We start from the raw sequence: 19,419 nt of genomic DNA, 5'->3' as shown, positions 1-19,419 counted from the left end.
TTTTTCCACTTTAGCTGCAATTTCATGTTGCCTTTTTTCCCCTATATTTGATAACATAAGTTTGGCACTGATTTAGAGGAGAACAGCCAGGACAATTAAGAGGGATAGAAAAAAGTAGAGGGTGTAACTCAGAGATGGTAAACATACAGTTCGGGGAATTCATGAGGAAACCTCCCCACCAGGACCCTACCACAGTTGTGATTTCTTTTCTTCTTCCTTTTGCTACATCATTTCTCAGCCATCAGTTTTGTTACATTATTCTCCTTAAAGTATCATTAACATTTGGGGGTATATCCCAATCTATATGTTTGTATAATACACTGATAGAAAAGAGTAACCATAAAACATGCTATAAGCAATGTGTTGATGCTTTTTTTCATGCACATCTTCCTATCATTCCACTCATTTCATATTTTGTTTTCCATCATGTGATGAACATTTCCCTTATTTTGTAATGTTGCTTGGAAAATGATTCATAGCTCAAGGCTATGACCAGAGAGTATAAAGGCAAATTTGTTTCAAAATGCCATTTTTGTGATCTAAACCCTTAATGTTTCCAAAGCAGCAACTTGGGAACATTGGAGCTATTCAGTTTTGGTTCACAACAGTCAGTCTCCTCAAAGGATGCATTGTGCTCTGCTTTTATGAATTATTTGCCTAGTAATATTACCTTCTCCAAACTCATAGCCACATTCATGTCCAAACTTCAGTATCATTCTACTCAATTCTCCTAACAAACAATAAAATGCAATTTTTTTTGCCTGTTCAGACAGTAATTATCAACTTTAAGTTAAATAATAATCAATATTCCTTACAGAATGAAATGCAAAAGCCAATTTGAGCATATTTCTTAAATCTATAACATGTGAAATCTGGACCACTTGCTGAATAGGGTCCTGATTTCTCAGGAAGGTTATTATACATTTACCATTCAACCATGGCAGGAATCAACTTCATCTTTGTGAAATATAAAATAAAATAGGATAATTATGAATCATGTTTCTAAAACAGATAGCTCTCTATAGTTGTTATACATGAAAACTAATAATTCAGTGACTGATTTCATAATACTCTTTAGCCAGTAAGATAAGAGCATAGAATGTCCTTGAATTAAAGGCTCAAACTTAATAGAAAGATCATGTCTTCTAAACTTGAAAGAAGAAACCAAGAAGGTTCAGTTAATTTAAGCAAAAAACAGCTGCTCATACTGATAAATATACTTTTCAGCTACCAAGGAGTGGCAGAGCAAGGAAGAGACATATACATTTGAGAGGAAAAAAAATCATAGGAATGGAAGTAGTGTTTGTATTGATTATAAACTCTTTAATTATTCCCAATATGGGCCCTGAACTGAAAGCAGCATTTCACTTTGGCTAAACTATTTAGTCAAGCAAAGGCAATAGAAATCAGCATTTGTTTCTTTGCTATTTGATTTTGTTTGTTTTGCACGCATTTGTTTTCTTTCTCCTGGGGAGTCTGATTTCTATGTAACTGGGGACAGGCAGTTGGGCTGTTGGTTAGGAAGTTGGTGCTTTCCCAGAGAGTTAGATCCTTCGAAATAAACATGGGGCCCAAGGTATACCATGTGCCATGTCACATTGCTATGGAATCAACCTGTCCAGTGCAAATCATGAACAAAATATTAAAATGAGTATCATATAAGATGCACTGCCTTTGCTGTCTGATAGACCTAAATTTGAATCTTAATTCACTTTTTACAAGCTATGTAGCTGCCATTTAAGAAACATATTTACCCTAATGTCTTATTAAAATAAGGATATTACATTCTATATCAAAGGGCTGTTGCAAGGATAGAAAATAATATAAGTAACATTAACTAGGACAGTAACAAATACATCAACTTTCCTTCCATCTTGTGCAAACGATTCTATAAAGTACGCCTACTAGCTGCTCCACTGATTTGAGATTTTATTTATTACAGGTTTATTTATGTTTAACCTATTTATGGTAGATTTATGGTAAGCTCTATTTATTTTATGTATCTACACAAGAGTTATTATTTCCAAAGCAACCTAATTTACATCTAGAGAATTATATAGCTGCTGAGAAAGTCAGTTCTCTGTAGCTTTTACAAATTGGCTCAACCAGGGACACTTTTACTTAGTTTTAAACAAAATCATAATTCTTCCAATGAACTAAGAAACATAATACAAAACTTGGCAAGTCAACACTTAGATAAGGCTGTGTTTGGATGACATTTAAAATCAGACACTGCTACTGAACATATGCTGAAGATTATCACAAATTAAAGCTTTTATGGGGTCTTCTTCCATCGGTACATTTGTTGCTTGTATGTTTTTTAAAAAGCCCCAATTTTCTTGTTTGTATACGATCTGGGATGCAATAAATGTTTTGGAAAGTTAAGCACACTAAATCCATTTAGCTTTGGCAACATCTGAATGTCTGTGTTTCCAAGTTTTATATTGATTCAGAAGCCTCCGTTAATGTTTCTGAAATCTGAGAAAACAAAACAATAAGATGTTTTATTCTTTTTTTCTGTGTCATTACTCATAAAATGTCAAGAAAAACTTTCTTTGAATGTTATGCAATTTAACACATCACATATCATTGACATCATAAAATAAAAGCATGAGTCTTATTTAGAGATACCTAAGCATACCCCTCTTATATGTGGAACTTTCAGAGCAAAGGCAAAGATATTTACTTTTTGGTTAAGAGAGTATATTATGGAAAGTGATATAGAGCATCTTTAATGAACAAATACATTTGATTCAAAATGTCACAACTTTTTGTTTCCAGCTCCTCTATTGAATAGAGACATTGTGAAATTACATTCAGTGTAGGACATCATATATTCATTGTGACTTAAATCTGTTTCTTTAACCAATATTTGTTATGAAACAATCAATAAGCTTTCAGCAGATACAGCGTCTTTAGTTGGAAAGTTTATAAAGCATATTGTAAAATACAGAGGTAGAAAATATTTCATTTCTGAGTTATCTGAATATGAATATACCTGAATATGAATACATGAATAAAAATATATCTGAAACAAACTAAGGGCAATAAAAGATTCTTTTTTTTAATTGACTGAATTGTGTTCTCTCAAAATTTATATGCAGAATCGTAATCCTCAATGCCACTGGATTTAGAGACAGGACCTTTAAAGAGGTAGTAAAGGCTGAATGAGGTCATAAGGGTGGGACCCTAATCCAATATGACTGGTGTCCTTATCAGGAAAGGAAGAGATGCCAGGGAGGTATGAGACAGAAGAAAGACCATGTGAAGACACAGCAAGGTGGCCATCTGCAGCCAAAGACAGAAGTCCTGGAGAAATCAAATCTGCCAACACCTTAATCCGGCACTTCCAGCCTCAAGATCTGTGAGAAAATAAATTTCTGTTGTTTAAACTAACCAGTCTATGGTATTTTGTTTTGGCAGCCCTAGCAAACTAATAGAGTATTTAACTTTTTTCAATATAAAAGGTCGTTGACTTATGATGGCTTGACTTATGATTTTTTTGACTTGACAATAGTGCAAAAGCAATACATATTCTGTAGAAACCCTATTTCAAATTTTGAAACTTTATTTTTTCCCAGGCTAGCAACATGTGGTATGATCCTCTCTTGTGACGCTGAGCAGTGGCAGTGAGCTGCAGATTCTAGGCAGCCACAGGATTCCAAGGGTAAACAACCAATATGCTTACAGCCATTCTGTTTTTCACCTTCAGTACAGTAGTCAATCAATTATATGAGATATGCAATACTTCACTATAAACCAGGCTTTGAGTTAGGTAATTTTGTCCAACTGGAGGCTAAAGAAAATGTTCTGAGCACGTGTAAGGTAGGTGAGTCTAGGTGTATTACATGCATTTTCAACTTACAATATTTTCAGTTTACACTGGGAATATACCCCACTGTAAGCAGAGGAAGGTCTGTATTTAAGTATTTTAGTTGGGATTAACCTCTTAGTTTATTTTTTTTAATCCTTATTTATTTGGATTGACTATTGATTTATAACCAAAACAAAATTCAGAATTTTGTTTGAAAATATGTTCATGTCAGCTTAAGTAAAGCCATTGGATTAGCAATATTTATTGAATGCCAAATATTTTTCATGCATTGTAACAGGTTCTAAAAACACCAAGATTAGTTAAGCATAATCCTTGTCCTCAAGGCACATATGGTCTAATGAAAGATACTGACAAGCATTCCATTATTTGTATCCAGAGCTGCAGCCAGGAATCAAGTTGAGAATCCACTTGAATTTAAGCTTTATTCATAGGTGACATGGAGAAGTGTCTGATGAACTGGTGGGCAGGTTATATTAGCCACCTCTTCCCAGACCACTAAACTCTAACAGGAAAAGGAGACACGTATGTTCCCGGAACAGAGTCTCTTCTGTCAGCAGCATCAGGGTCCCTTCAAAAGGTCTATTTCATTAGCTTTCCACATATTTGTTGCATAAGTAAGACATCTGCTGGAAAGGCATGTTGCCTTCTGCTCTGTCCTGAGGAGTAAGCCTTTATGACTTGGGAACAAATCCTGACTCTCAGACTTGAGAGATATTTTGGAATAAGTCATAAAAATATTCCACCCCACGATTAACAATATATTCCTTGCTAATATTACTCCCAGATACATCCCATGCCTTTTCAATATACCAACCAATATTGAAAACACAGCTTGCAAATCCCAGACGATTTCTGCTACCTGAAGACAATTCCATTGATTTGACTACTCACTCTTTGTTTTCTAGCAATTGTCTGTGTAGGGAGGGTGGGGGAATGACTGTCTTCACATTTTCAGGATAAGTGCCTTGGGGACATTTTTGAATAGCAGTTTTCAGGCTCTCTAAAACCGATAACTGCCCTTTATGAAGAAATTAACTAGAGTTACCAAAGTCAAAGACCTTACTTCCAGGGCTTCCCTGGTGGCACAGTGGATGAGAATCTGCCTGCTAATGCAAGGGACACGGGTTTGAGCCCTGGTCTGGGAGGATCCCACATGCCGCGGAGCAACTGGGCCCGTGAGCCACAGCTACTGAGTCTGCGCGTTTGGAGCCTGTGCTCTGCAACGAGAGAGGCCGCGATAGTGAGAGGCCCGCGCACCGCAATGAAGAGTGGCCCCCGCTTGCCACAACTAGAGAAAGCCCTCGCACAGAAACGAAGACCCAACACAGCAAAAATAAATAAATTAATAAACTCCTACCCCCAACATTTTCTAAAAAAAAAAAGATTTAGTTCCAAATATCACCTTGCCATTGGAATGGCAGTGTCACATTTCCCTTTCCTGCATGCATGCTGGGTGTTAGACATGAGACCACAGAGAGAGCACAGTCAGAAACAAGGATGTATACCTATCCAAGCAACAAACAGCAGCCTGAAGAAATCAGAGGTGAGACAGCTGTTCTCTCTTTTTTTTTTATAAATTTATTTATTTTATTTTTATATATTTTTGGCTGCGTTGGGTCTATGTTGCTGCACGTGGGCTTTCTCTAGCTGCCGCGAGCGGGGATTTTTCTTCGTTGCAGTGCTCGGGCTTCTCATTGTGGTGGCTTCTCTTGTTGAGGAGCATGGGCTCTAAGCACGCGGGCTTCAGTAGTTGTGGCTCATAGACTCTAGATTGCAGGCTCAGCGGCCATGGCTCATGGGCTTAGTTGCTCCATGGCATGTGGGAATCTTCCCAGACCAGGGCTCGAACCCATGCCCGCTGCATTGTCAGGCAGATTCTTAACCACTGCGCCACCCGGGAAGACCCTGCTGTTCTCTTGAGTTACTGAGTATTCCAGATGTCACAAAGATCCTTCTGTTAATTCAGTCTGGGCTTCACTTTTATTTACAAAAACCCCTTAAAGAAAAAAAAAAGTATCCTTCATTTGGCTGTGATGATATAGGTCAAATATTGATATTACATTTGGGAAATATTCCCTTTAGTCCTTACAGGAAGTAGGAGAAGGTACCTGTGCCTTTCAGAAAAGGCACTTATTTTAAGGCTACAAAAGAATAAAATCACCAAAGAAATTTCTAGGATGAAAGATTCAGAATTAGTAATGCCCGATTCCTACATTTGGTTGTGTGCGCTGACAGCCATCACTGATATAGGGAATATAGCTACAACAAAAGAGTTGGAGTGAAGAATAACTCAGCCTGAGATTTGCATTTCAGATGCCTGGAAAAGCAAATTCAAGAGCTTTAGCATACTGGTAGCTACACAGAACTTAGTAAGTAGACCGTAGTTAGGCAATCAGGACTCTGCATAGAAGTAGTAATTGTACTTCAATATGCTCTATAAGATGGAATAAGTCCTTGGCCAAGTAATAGTGTATGTAGAGAGGAAAAGGAAAGAGCTTACAAGAGAATCCCGGGTTGCAGTAAAAATCAACAATAAACAAAGGCCAAGGGGTTGGGGGTGGAAGGCAAAGGAGTAGAAAAAAGGAGAAAAAAAAGGTTCAGAGGAGAGAATGATGTCAAGCCAATCATGGGAAATGAAGATTTCAAGGAGGAAGAAATGATTCACCCAATTCACCTACTGCAGAATCTAATGTCAGCTAACAAGCAAAAGGGCCCTTTGGTGTAGGAATGAAAATGTAACAATGCACAGTGCTGAGCAATGCAAAATGCACTGTCTTTGGGGTCAGAAAGGTTTAGACTGAAAGTTAGGTTTGATAGTTTCTAGTTCCAGGACCAGCAACAAGTTATCCTTTTTCAAACCTGAAATTCTCACTCTATAAAATAGGGGTAATAGTCTCACCTTCTTTTCCAGGGGAAAGGTAAAGAGTAAATGCAAAGAACTTGAGAAGTATCATTTCACGGGTAGATTTCAGCTTTCCCTTTGAATGTTATCAAACATCTCACAAAGAAACATACCTGACTCGATAAGAAATTGGGTTGAACCTATAAGCTGCTTCTATTTCAACCTACAACCTCTGTGTCAAAAATGAGGTGGAGCTTGGATCCAGAATTGCTCAAATTCTGCCATCCATTTTCATTTCCCGTTCTCATTGCATGAAGCGTGAACACAAAATCTTTCAATTCAGGACTATGTGAGTCAACTACTTTTCAATTCCTAATTCTAGTCTTGATGAGCATGTGGAGAGGAATTTTCTCCCTCCTCTCCTTTCTCTGTCTTCCCTCCTCTGCCTCCCTTCCTTCTTTCTTTCCTTCCTTCTTTTTTATTTTCTTTCGGAGGAAGACACAATTAGTTTTTTTTTTTTAACTGAAAGATGTTATGCAAATTGAAAATGAAGCCTACATTTGGTTTCTAAGTTGGAGCTTTTAGTAAATCTTTTTTTTTTAATGGATCTTTAATGGAGTATAATTGCTTTACAATACTGTGTTAGTTTCTGTTGCACAACAAAGTAAATCAGTCATATACATACACATGCCCCCATATCCCCTCCCTCTTGAGACTCCCAACCATCCTCCCTATCCCACTCCTCTAGGTCATTGCAGAGCACCGAGCAGATCTCCCTGTGCTATGCGGCTGCTTCCCACCAGCCAACTATTTTACATTCGGTAGTGTATATATGTTGATGCTACTCTCACTTTGCCCCAGCTTCGCCCTCCCACCCCATGTCCTCGAGTCCATTTTCTATTTCTACCTCTTTATTCCTGCTCTGCAACTAGGTTCATCAGTACCATTTTTTTTTTTTTTTAGATTCCATATATATGCATTAGCATATGGTATTTGTTTTTCTCTTTCTGACTTAACTTCACGCTGTATGACACTCTAGGTCCATCCTATAGTCTATAAATAACTCAATTTCGTTTCTTTTTATGGCTGAGTAATATTCCATTGTATATATGTGCCACATCTTCTTTATCCATTCATCTGTCGATGGACATTTAGGTTGCTTCCATGTCCCGGCTATTGTAAATAGAGCCGCAATGAACATTGTGGTACATGACTATTTTTGAGTTATGGTTTTCTCAGGGTATATGCCCAGTAGTGGGATTGCTGGGTCGTATGGTAGTTCTATTTTTAGTTTTTTAAGGAACCTCCATACTGTTCTCCATAGTGGTTGTATCAATTTACATTTCCACCATGGCCATTCTGACTGGTGTGAGGTGATACCTCATTGTAGTTTTGATTTGCATGTCTCTAATAATTAGTGATGTTGAGCATATTCATGTGCCTCTTGGCCATCTGTAGGTCTTCCTTGGTGAAATGTCTATTTAGGTCTTCCACCCAATTTTTAACTGGATTATTTGTTTTTTTGATATTGAGCTCTATGAGCTGTTTGTAAATTTTGGAGATTAATCCTTTGTCAGTTGCTTCATTTGCAAATATTTTCTCCCATTCTGAGGGTTGTCTTTTCATCTTGTTTATTGTTTCCTTTGCTGTGCAAAAGCTTTTACGTTTAATTAAGTCCCATTTGCTTATTTTTGTCTTTTATTTCATTACTCTAGAGGGTGGGTTAAAAAAAGATCTTGCTGTGGTTTATGTCAAAGAGTGTTTTTCCTATGTTTTTCTCTAAGAGTTTTATAGTGTCTGGTCTTACATTTAAGTCTTTAATCAGTTTGGAGTTTATTTTGTGTATGGTGTTAGGGAGTGTTCTAATTTCATTCTTTTACACAGGCTGTCCAGTTTTTCCAGCACCACTTATTGAAGAGGCTGTCTTTTCTCCATCGTATGTTCTTGCCTCCTTTGTCGTAAATATGCAACTCCTTACAAAGAGAATAAAACACAAAACAGCAACAACAAAAACCAAGCTGGTATGACTCTACCTTTAAACAGAGGTACATTCAAAGAAATGGCAGTCTGACCAAAAATTATTCAAAACAAAATTTTTTTATTTGATCTAAGTCTATGGAGAAAACGCTGAGCAGGTACTGAATTTCTGTACAGATCGTAAAAGAGAAACAAACCTCTAAAAGTCCTTACTCCGTCTTTATTGCCAAGTCAGGACAGAGACAGAGGTAAGGCAAGTGAGGCATGAACCTTAGGTATAAAGTTTAAGTAGGCACTAAGAATCTCTATAACAAACATAAATTGTATTTATTTCAATGCACTATTGAAAAACCAAAGTTAATGCCAAAGAAAATCATGATGAACAAAATACTGAGATTTTACATAAGGATGGGATCCAGTCTTGCACAATTCACTTCCCTTGTGTCACCTCTAGTCCTCACTCTTCTGTTGCTCCAAACTTCTTCTCTCACACATATGCTGACAGCCTCTCCAAATTCTTATTCTTGGTGCACACTATGCTACAAATACACACACACACACACACACACACACACACTTCTTTTAATTCCACTTGAGTTTGTTCTCTCATTCAGCCTCCTTTCTTTATCATATATTAGCTGTTTTTGGCATAATATCCATAAAATCCTCTTGGATTTCTCTAATTTTTTAACCCCCTTTATTAACTGTATTTGGCACAATAAAGGTGGGACCAATGACTGACCCAGGGAGAAAGACTCTTGTCTTTAGAGGAATTGTATCTAGGATTTATGATGAGAGAGATGTAAGATAGAGTAATAAATGATAATGATAAATGAACTTACATTCAAAAACACGTGTTCATTTTTTCAGCACTTTCACACATGGCATGTTGTGTGCTCCTTCTCTGTGACTGACATAAGGAGGGTATTATTACTACCCCTATTTTACAGATGAGAAAGCTGAGGCAAAGAGAGGTATATTTCCTTGTTCACCTATTTAAAAAGCATCTATGCTTAGCAGATAAGTTGTGTAACCTGATCCTTTACTCACTGTCTTTTATTTAGAATTCCATATTTGTAGAAAAAGTTAAGATTTTGATTCATAATTGGAGAATTATTAGTCATGTGAATGCTTCCTGTGTGTTGTGAGAAATTTGATAATGGAATAGACTAGGTGAATATGCTGCCATATCAGCAATTATTCTGACTCTGCCTAATAAAACAAAAGTATACAATAGGTTTGTGTCTGTTTCCAACCAGCTTTGACAACAATGATGGTACGTGCTGTCAAAAAAAGAACAAAAAAAAGCACCATCCAAAAATAGTTTTCTTGCCTTTTGGGTTGATTTATCTGTCAAAATGATGAACCAATTGTGCAAGGAAAATCAGCATTTAGGGGGTATCTTTTTTACCTGTCACAGCAGTCTGTCCTGCCAAAGTGTAAGCTGATAAAAATGCCTGAAGTCTCTCCTTATCAGCCAACTATAGTCCTGATTTTAAAGAAGGAAAACTAAGTGCAGAGCAAGATGCTCAGGAAGTAATATAATGAAGTGAGTCCTGAAAATAAAGGAAGCAATAGCTTTTTAAATCTGTCTATATTAAAATTTCTTTTAATTAAAAGAAAATAAGGGAAAATCAGAATGACAATGATTATTAATAACCCGTTTCTCATATATTCATCCATACTTGATACCAAACTCTATACCAATGTGCTCATATAAGAGTTCAACTGGCAGCCATTAAGGAAAAGGGTCATACCCCTCTGGTATGCACCAAAAAATGTATCAAATTATTTTCTAAAATAGCCCAAAGCAGCTCAAGTAGTTTCAGATTGCTTCAGGCATTCTTAAATTCTTAACTGACAAGTGTTAACGGAATTTAGCTGTAATCATCTTTTCATTCAAGAAAAAGTTAATAATTGCAAAAAAATAGAAACTAGCTTCTCCATATTTGCACATTTTAAAATGGAGAACAAAGTGTACGATGCCCTTCAGATAATATTTATCTTCGACCAAAATTGCTAAATAATGTTGACTAGAGAAAACTAACAAAGCAGATTTCTTCAGACAGTTCTGACTCTAGAAGGCATAATCTTCTTTAACGACAGCAACTGGGAAATGAACTGCAACAATAATTGTATTTGGGTGAAAATTATCATACTTGTATACAGTTTTCTGAAAAATAGTCTCTGTTAACTCACTAAGAATCAAGCGGAATAGATTAATGTGGTTTATTGAACCTGAGTCATTTAATAACACTAGAACTCATACTAACATGTAGTAGATCCCATTATAGCTACATATTGCTGAAAATAATCTGGTGTATTTTCCATAGTCACTGACAGCCAAGGATCTGACTGTGTTCCATAAATGATTTGGGAACAACCTTGAAGGCAATAAAATGTGTCTTCTACCTCATACTCACTTAGGGTAAATAGGCTGTTAAAGATCTCACATCTCTTCCTATCCAAGAATATTCCAGGGAGATAATCATTCACATTCAGCATGAACTGCTGCTAATAGCAGAGAGCTTACTAGCCAGCTCTTCCATTGTCAGGGAACTGTTATCCTTCTTTTTTTTTCATTATTTTGAGCCAAAATCTGCTAACCTTATATGTTCTTCTCATTGTTCTTAAGTCTGTCTTATGAAACAGTTTTAAATAATTATGGGATTTTTCCAAATATCAGGTCATCAAAATCTGTAAGCTGCTATCACCACTCTTCCCTGTCTTCTAATGCAACCATTTAAATATCTCCAATTTCCTCAACTGTTGCACTTATAGCATACAAATTAGACATCTAAACTCCATGTCAAACTCCATATTTCATTTTTGTATGTTTTCAAGTTTGTGAAACACAGGGGTGATCATAGAAATTCAAACATATTTATATAAAAATAGAATTGATTTCAAAACTAATACAGTAGAACTGAGCTCCTGACAAGACATTCCTCCCCTCCTCCCTCTCTTTCCAAATTTAATATGGTGGAAATTATTTCTTCCTTCAAAATGTATTCAAATTCTGATCACCTCTTATTTTCCTCATTGCTATGACATGGGACATCATCATTCGCTGGATTATTGTAAATAACCTCTTCACTAGGCTGCCTGCAACTTCCCTTGTTATCAAAGATAAGCCCTGGAGTCCAGTACTGTATCCGGCATTTCTAACTCCAATATAGAGCTAAGTGCTCTTCAATATAAAGAACTATTCTTAATCTTAAGTTTATAAGCTTATCTTTCCTAGTTTTTAGTGTGGATATAAAAATGAATTAACTTCAAAGTTTGAAATTTCTATTTCATTCTTGTCAGTTAAAAATTTGAATTTTCAAAAATACATTTCCTTGGGCTCCCCTGGTGGCGCAGTGGTTGAGAGTCCGCCTGCTGATGCAGGGGTAACGGGTTCGTGCCCAGGTCCGGGAAGATCCCACATGCCGCGGAGCGGCTGGGCCCGTGAGCCATGGCCGCTGAACCTGCGCGTCCGGAGCCTGTGCTCTGCAACGGGAGAGGCCACAACAGTGAGAGGCCCGCGTACCGCAAAAAAAAAAAAGTTACTTATGAAATGTCCTCATGTGGATTGTTACTAAAAAGATGTACCCAAAAGCATGTTATAAGAATTTCAAAGAAAAATGAATCTGAGAACTTAGGTTTCAAATGAAGGCAAAGTAAAAAAAATCTATATGGACAACTGAAATACAAAAGAGAGAAAAGTAACTAAAAAGATACATCAACATGAAATGCTTATTGAAAAGGACAAATCAGGGCAAGAGCTAAAATGGTGTCCCAGATATCCACCCAGAGCTTCATTATGATAAAATAATTGTCAGATAGAATGAAGAGAACTACTGAATATTGGTATTTTGGAAAAGAAATGAACTTCACTATAGTAAAGAGTAATGTGATAATTTAAGTGAAAGACAAATTTAACAACAGTATATTATAATAATAAAATGTAGGAGCATTTTATAAAATTTTGATATAAGGCTAATGGGATTTCCATTGGTCTTAGAAGTGTTCTATGAAAAGAAAAACATCACTTTGAGTTGGAGTTCCCAGGAATCTGTGCTGAGTGCATGTCTTAGTCAGCTGAGGTGGCTATAACAAAATATTGTGAACTGGGTGTCTCAAGCAACAGATATTTACTTCTCACAGTTCCGGAGGCTGGGAAGTTCAAAATCAAGGTTCTGGCCTATTAGGCTCCTGATGAAGAGCCTCTTTCTGGGGATGTCCATCTTCTTGTTATGTCTTCACATGGAGAAGAGAGAGAGAGCTAGCTCTCTGGTTTATTGTTTCAAGGACACTAATCCCATCATGAGAACCCCACACTCATAAACTCATCTAAACCTGATTACCTCCAAAGGCACCATTTCCAAACACTATCACATTTGGAGTTAAGCCTTCAATATATGAATTCTAGGGGGACACAACCATTCAGTCCAAAACAGTTCATGATTCTTCTCTGTCCTTTCCTTCCAGTTAATTTTCAATCACTACTCTAGCCAATCCATAGCCAGTCATGTGCCAAAGACTCTAAAACTCACAACTCCAACTAAACACCCTTACTACTCTCCAGACCTGCATATCCAGTTTCTTTTTTAAGGATATGTCAGCACAGACTTCTCAAACCATGGTCAAACTTGAGGTCTTCATTCTTGTTTGCCTCTTCTCACTAAATAAGGCCTTTACTTATTTACCAAGTTGTTTAAACCAGTATATTGGCTGATAGCGTAAACCCTTCTGAATTCTTTACCCTGCCCATTCATTACATCTCTGTGTTCTGCTCGCTTTTATTTCAATATTTTTCTGAAATCAGTTCCTTCCTTTTCATGGCCTTTTTCACTATACCGGCTTAAGTTATCATCATTATAGCAGTATCTACCAAACTGGTTTTCCTACTTCTACTCCTGTAAAACACAAATTGATTTTAACACAGTAGCCACAAATATCCTTTGAAAATGAAAATATAATTGTGCCAGTTCTCTACTTAAAAACTTCTTAGTCAGTTTCCATTGCCTTCAGGCAAAATTCAGACTCTAAAACAGGATCATAAAGATGTGCATTATCAGGCTCCTGTCTCATAATCCACAGACAGCTTTCTAACCGTTCCTGTGAACTCAGAATTCACATTTGCTTCCTTAGTCCCCCAAATTTTCCAAGCAAGCATCTTTTCACCTCAAAACATTTACATGCATCATTCTATCTGCCTGGAAGATTGGACCTACTCTCCATAGGCCTAAATCTACATTTGTCCTTCAGGTCTCAGCCTAAAGTTCACTAACTCAAAGAAGAGTACATGGATGCTCCTATCCAAATTAAGTCTTCCTGGTGATTCTTTTCAAGAATGACCTTTTCAAGGTCATCTGTACTATTTCTTCATAGAATTTATTTTAATAACTGCTTGATCTTAATTTGCTTAATGCCTGTTTGTTTACTCTTTTTAACAAGATTATAAGTTTCATGAAGGCAAACATTTTCTTTTCTGCTTCATTCACCAGTGTATCCCTGAAACCTAAAAAAAAAAGTCTAGTACATAGAAGGCACTAAATATTTTTTATTGAGCAAATGAATCTGATAAAATTTTTTTTTAATTTATTACAAGTACTTAAAATCATTACTGAACAATATAAATTACCCAGCCTTCAAAATAATGTATATGGAGATGTAGAAACTTTCAATCTACCAAACTAAGAGTCTGTTGAAACATGAGGAAGAAATAACTAAATAAAGCAGTTTCTTCATTTCTTTGCTATAATCACACTATACATAATATGTGGGAGATAACCATCTAAGTATTTTGATGGTTAATCAGTGTTTCTTTTACTACTCAAGTCATTAACAGAGATGTATGAGAAGGATATGTGTGGGGTGTACGTAAAAGGAAAGTGAGAGAAAAATTTAACATTAGAAATATATTTAGAAAAAAAAATAGCATGGCATTAATTACCTGAAACAACTTAAATGTGTATTAATTAATACATTTCTTTGAGTAATTCAGAGCATTATCTGTAAATCTCCTTTCCAGACCTATGAAGTCCTTGCTAACCTTTGCCTGCAGGCGCTGCTGTGTAACTGAACATGCGGTGGTAATAGGTTCATTTGCTCCACTGATTGCAAGACTTTCTCCATGGGCCTGATTTTACCACAACTGACATGTGCATAATTCCACCAGAAGCCAGTGGTAGTTTTGCATGATTAAAGGTGGCAGAATCAGGACCATACATACATTTCCATGCAATGTGCTTGAGAAAATAGCATACAATACATTATGTAAACATATTTAGAATGAATAAACACACTCAGGTAAATTTCAAACATCAAGCTCCTGGCAGCACTCCAATTTGCATACCTAACTCCTTTTTAAACAGGGCTTAATTTTGCCCTCCATATTATTAGATCATAGTAGCCTTTGAACTCCAAAATACATAACTTGCACTGTACAGATGATGCTAATTATCATTTATAAAATCCAACTGCACTCCCTTTTAGCTTTAGACTTCCTTCTGTCGTTGTAAGAGAGAAGGGCACAGCAGGGTCTATGACTGGGGGAGAACTTTTATGCATATTCCAACTCAATTCATGTGTTATCAAGAAAAGGACTGAGACTTGAATTATTTGCCTGTGCTTCCAGCCATATACAAATGCAGAACTTCTAACCACAAGATGCATATTATACCCACTGAATGGCATAAACCTGCCATTGCTTGTAGTTTATGTACCCTAGAGTTCAAACAAGCAGTGTTGTACCAGTTTTATATTTTGTTTTCTATTTTTATTGAGCATTCCCTTCCATAATCTCTGTTAGTTTCTGCCAAAAGCCATACAAATATATAACATATAATCTAAGTAAAAATACCAGGGCTTGCTTTGAAAGCAAAGCTTCAGAATAAGAATCCCAGTTTCCTTCCAAATGATGATGAGCCTGGAGCAGACAAGGCAGAGATTCATTTGTTTCCTTGGATAAGACCTGTTTTAAAAAGATGTTACTTGTGTAAGAGCTGTTAAGACTACAGTAGACCCTTGAAGAATGGGGGGGTTAGCAATGTTGACCCCCTCTTTCAAATGAAAATCCTCAAACTGCTATCTCTGCTTCAAACCCAAATGAATTCACAAATGACTCACCCAAGGGCAGGACACTGAAACAGTTTACATAGCACCAAGACTCAAACCCCAGTTCTATTACTCCATACACTGTGTACTCTAATTGAACAAAAACTTTCTCCCATACTTAGTTACTTTAAAGATATGTAAAACGAAAACACAAGTACTATATTTATTGAAAAGTATTCATGTGTAACTGGATCTGTGCAGTTCAAACCTGTGTTGTTCAAGGGTCAAATGTAGTTTAAAAATGAATGAAGCATAGTAGAGTATGCCACCCCAAAATATTCCACTTTGACATAACAATTGTTTTCAGCTGAAGGTAATTAAGAAGCAACAAAGGCAGGAAAAGCTCTATTTTCTTCTTCTTCTGCCTAAAGGCAAGATATAAATTCTCCTTTTACTGGAGACAGGCACTTATCCCATTTGCATTAAAAACCTTACTCTTGTAAATAGAGCTGCAATGAACATTTTGGTACATGACTCTTTTTGAATTTTGGTTTTCTCAGGGTATATGCCCAGTAGTGGGATTGCTGGGTCATATGGTAGTTCTATTTGTAGTTTTTTAAGGAACCTCCATACTGTTCTCCATAGTGGCTGAACCAATTCACATTCCCACCAGCAGTGCAAGAGTGTTCCCTTTTCTCCACACGCTCTCCAGCATTTATTGTTTCTAGCTTTTTGATGATGGCCATTCTGACTGGTGTGAGATGATATCTCATTGTAGTTTTGATTTGCATTTCTCTAACGATTAATGATGTTGAGCATTCTTTCATGTGTTTGTTGGCAGTCTGTATATCTTCTTTGGAGAAATGTCTATTTAGGTCTTCTGCCCATTTTTGGATTGGGTTGTTTGTTTTTTTGTTATTGAGCTGCATGAGCTTCTTGTAAATTTTGGAGATTAATCCTTTGTCAGTTGCTTCATTTGCAAATATTTTCTCCCATTCTGAGGGTTGTCTTTTGGTCTTGTTTATGGTTTCCTTTGCTGTGCAAAAGCTTTGAAGTTTCATTAGGTCCCATTTGTTTATTTTTGTTTTTATTTCCATTTCTCTAGGAGGTGGGTCAGAAAGGATCTTGCTGTGATTTATGTCATGGAGTGTTCTGCCTATGTTTTCCTCTAAGAGTTTGATAGTTTCTGGCCTTACATTTAGGTCTTTAATCCATTTTGAGCTTATTTTTGTGTATGGTGTTAGGGAGTGATCTAATCTCATACTTTTACATGTATCTGTCCAGTTTTCCAACCTAAGTGCCCATCATCGGATGAATGGATAAAGAAGATGTGGCAAATATATACAATGGAATATTACTCAGCCATAAAAAGAAACGAAATTGAGCTATTTGTAATGAGGTGGATAGACCTAGAGTCTGTCATACAGAGTGAAGTAAGTCAGAAAGAGAAAGACAAATACCGTATGCTAACACATATATATGGGATTTAAGAAAAAACAAATGTCATGAAGGACCTAGGCGTAAGACAGGAATAAAGACACAGACCTACTGGAGAACGGACTTGAGGATATGGGGAGGGGGAAGGGTGAGCTGTGACAGGGCGAGAGAGAGTCATGGACATATATACACTAACAAACGTAAGGTAGATAGCTAGTGGGAAGCAGCCGCATGGCACAGGGATATCGGCTCTGTGCTTTGTGACCGCCTGGAGGGGTGGGATAGGGAGGGTGGGGGGGGAGACCCAAGAGGGAAGAGATATGGGAACATATGTATATGTATAACTGATGCACTTTGTTATAAAGCAGAAACTAACACACCATTGTAAAGCAATTATACCCCAATAAAGATGTTAAAAAAAAAAAAACACCTTACTCTTAGTTTCCTCCCATATATTTACCTTCCCACACTTTGCCATGCTTAGAAGCCTAAAACTGCTTTCCTTTGTTCTGCCATTATTCTATAGATATATTATTTTTTGTAGAAGATACTGTAAAAGCCAGAGTCCTAAGCCATCACTTTGAGTTAATCTTGTTTTTAGGTTTCTCTCATGTGATGCCTACTCCATGTATTAAAAAATTATTTGTTTTCCTCTTGTTAATCTTTTTGTTAAAAGGTCCCAGCTGCAAACCTACAATGGTTAGAGGTAAAGTTTGCATCCTCTACACTGAGTGCTTCTTACAAATTCTCTTTTCTCATTCTTATTCTCAGAAAAAGACTACATTTTTCATTTGTGAATCTTTAAAATATGGATATTTCCTCTAAAATCCAGGTACGTCTTTAAAAAATAAATTAGTGATGTAAATATTGCAAACAATTATAAAAGAAATAATTATTATAATTCACTTCAGTTTAAGTCAAAGTCATTTATTCACTTACTCATTCACTCATAATTACTTAGACCTAACACTCCACCAGTTTCTGGGGACATGTTTTTTAACTAAATATATATAGGCCCAGTTTCACAAAGTTTACAATCTAAGAGGGATACAAGCAAGATACAGTTAACATACGTTATGGCAGTTCTATGATGGAATGATATCCAAAATTCAAATGCTAGTACCAACATTGTTTAAGATTTCACTGATTACAGATGGCTGAGTCTCCAGGCATCCCCCCTAAGGAGCAAAGACCTACAGATGTCTCCAAACCCATCTATCTGCCGGATTAACAGTCAATGCTGCTAGAGCCAAAAACTTGCCCAATTTGAATTTTTAACAAGCACATTTTTGAGATATAATAAAATGACTATTGTTTTAAGTCTTTATTTTAGAATAATTTCTGACTCACTAATAGATAACTAGTATAACATATTTTACCTGGAAGTGTAATGCTGTTTTAACTAAAATTAAACTATAAATTTCTGGCTTTGGGACTACATGGCAAGCAGAAGCTAGAAGAGCCTAGAAGACCCCTGTTGTAAAAGCTGCAAGGCCTCAGGAAATTCTTGAGGAGAGTTGAAAGACAGTGAGGGAACTGTTATTGGAGGCTAGAGAAATGGGCAGGATGCTTGGTAACACAGTTGTCTGTAATCACATGTAAAAGAAAATATAGCTAATGGCCTGTTGGACTGGGCTGAGATTTCCATGTTGAAAATGCTAAATAGTTATCAGAGGTATGGTCAGAGTAAGATGTGCCCCAAAAGTAAAGATTCAGTTTCAAGCAGATTTTAGAAAAAATATAAAGGAGCCAGTGATTACTGCAATCTAATTAAAACCATTTCTTAAAAAAAACCCCCAAAAAAAACATTTCTTATGACCAGTTTCTACCTCAAAAAGCTCCTCAAGTAAAAAAAATGTCTTCAAGGTAGAGGTGAAATCCAAAATACTTCCTAAAACTTAGACTGAAGGTTAAGATCTTAACACTGACAACTGAAGAAACTTTACTGAGATTTCAAACAGATTTAAGGGCAGGCCTAAATGGGCCTCTAAGAATCTTAAATGTGTTGTTTGCATTGTAAACTGACTCTCAGCACAAAGAAATAGAATTGTCTAGACTGAGGTGAAATATTAGTGTGACTTTTGTCTAATGAATTATTTCAGTTCACAGAAATGCCACAAAGTGTTTAAGTAAATTTTACCACTTTGCATGAAAACGACAGAGACAGTATAGTGTACTATAAAAAGTTTAGAAAGGGGCTTTTGTATCTTCAAATTTCTATAAATAGGATGCCGGCTGAGAAAGCTACTCAGCTTTAAACCCAAGTCAGAGGGTAGAATCAAGA

This window comes from Monodon monoceros, unplaced genomic scaffold (assembly GCF_005190385.1).
Source record: "Monodon monoceros isolate NGI ecotype Baffin Bay Population unplaced genomic scaffold, NGI_Narwhal_1 Super_Scaffold_1, whole genome shotgun sequence".
NCBI classification, from domain to species: domain Eukaryota; kingdom Metazoa; phylum Chordata; class Mammalia; order Artiodactyla; family Monodontidae; genus Monodon; species Monodon monoceros.
Note: the sequence above shows the minus strand (reverse complement) of the source record.